Here is a 1,574-nt window from a genome sequence, read left to right as displayed (position 1 = left end):
AAAAAAAAAAAAAAACCTTTATCACAATAAAATAAGGAAAGTACCAGAACCAGAAAATGCAGTTTAGAAAACAAACTTCCAAGTGTTATCCTGGATGCAGTGGCCTGAGGTGCACCCTTTTAGGCCACCTGCAGATTATGGATTTCTCTAAACTTGAAAGACTTTCTCAAGAATCACTTAACTGAAGATAGGGTCTGGAGGGCTAGAGAAGCAGTAGATATTGCTGCAGAGAACTAATTTAGCTTTGAAGAAAGGAAAGAAAGAGGAAGATAACGGAGGAACCAGGCTAAACTTACATTATTTCTGTCTACAATCTACCTTCCTGGCTAAAAACAGGAGAATAGAAAGGCAGTGATCTACAGCAAGATGGAGAGCCTTCGTTACCCTAAACCCTCTCACATGTAGAACAGAGGGGAGATACACCTGCTAGTATAAAGAAAATTGCATGCATAGGGAAAGTTCTAGAAACAATAAAATTGGTTAGAAGTTGCAAGTTGCCCCTCTCAAAACTTCTACAAAACATAACTATATGTAAATGTATTAGTTTTTCATTGCTGCCATAATAAATTGCCACAAACTTAGCACCAAAATATAACAAAAATTTATCTTACAATTTCTATAGGTTAGAAGTCTGGGTGAGCTTGGCTAGGTTCTGTTGTTTGAAAGAAAGGTGTTGACAGAACTCCATTCTTTAATGTATGTGACTGAAAGCCTCCACTCTCAAATTCATTTCAGTTGTGGGCTGAATTCAGCTCCTTGCAGTTTTAGGATTGAGTTTCTTGTTTCCTTGCTAACCGTCAGCCTGAGGCTGGTCTTTGCTCTTAGAGGCTTGGTGCATTCCTTTTCATGCTTTCTACGTGCCCTCTTCCAGCACTGGCAGATGGAGCACCTGCCTAACGTCAAATCTGTCTTGACTTCACCTACATCTCTGACTTCAGCTGGAGAAAGTTTTCTGCTTTTAAAGATGCATGTGATTACATTGAGTCCATCTGAGAAATGCAAAATTATATCCCTATTTTAAGCACAGTCACCTTTTGGGTTTAAAGTTCTTTTTGTCATGTAATATAACATATTCACAGATTCCAGGGATTAGGGCTTGGCCATCTTTAAGGGACCATTTTGCCTACCACAGTAAGAATGATTAACTTAACAATAATGCACCTACAAATAGAATGTAAAATAAAAGAAAAAAAAGGAAGGCAGACAATGAAGATAAATTGGAAGTAAGAAAAATCACACAAAGAAGTAGATTGTGTTCTGAAAACAAAAGTTCTCCATAGTCTCAAAAAAGCTATAGTCAAAACAAGAACTATCTTTAAAAAAGGAAGTAAATAAATGGGCTGAATGACGTTACAATAAAGTGAGATGAAAAGAGATTTGGCAGAGCTTAACAAAGGAATTAGAGAAAATTAAAATATTGAAAAGTGAAAGATATATGTAAAGTCAAAAAAAAATAATAAAAGTACAGCAATGGCTGAAAGCATGAAAAGAAGCATCAGGAAGACTCCTGAGAAAGTTATTCAAAACAAAATAAAGCAAGCAGAAACGTTTAAATAATTTTAGAAAACATAACA

Source organism: Propithecus coquereli, unplaced genomic scaffold (genome assembly GCF_000956105.1).
Source record: "Propithecus coquereli isolate 6110/MARCELLA unplaced genomic scaffold, Pcoq_1.0 Scaffold8, whole genome shotgun sequence".
Lineage (NCBI taxonomy): Eukaryota > Metazoa > Chordata > Mammalia > Primates > Indriidae > Propithecus > Propithecus coquereli.
The sequence above is the reverse complement of the archived record's forward strand: the minus strand, read 5'-3'. Positions refer to the sequence as shown.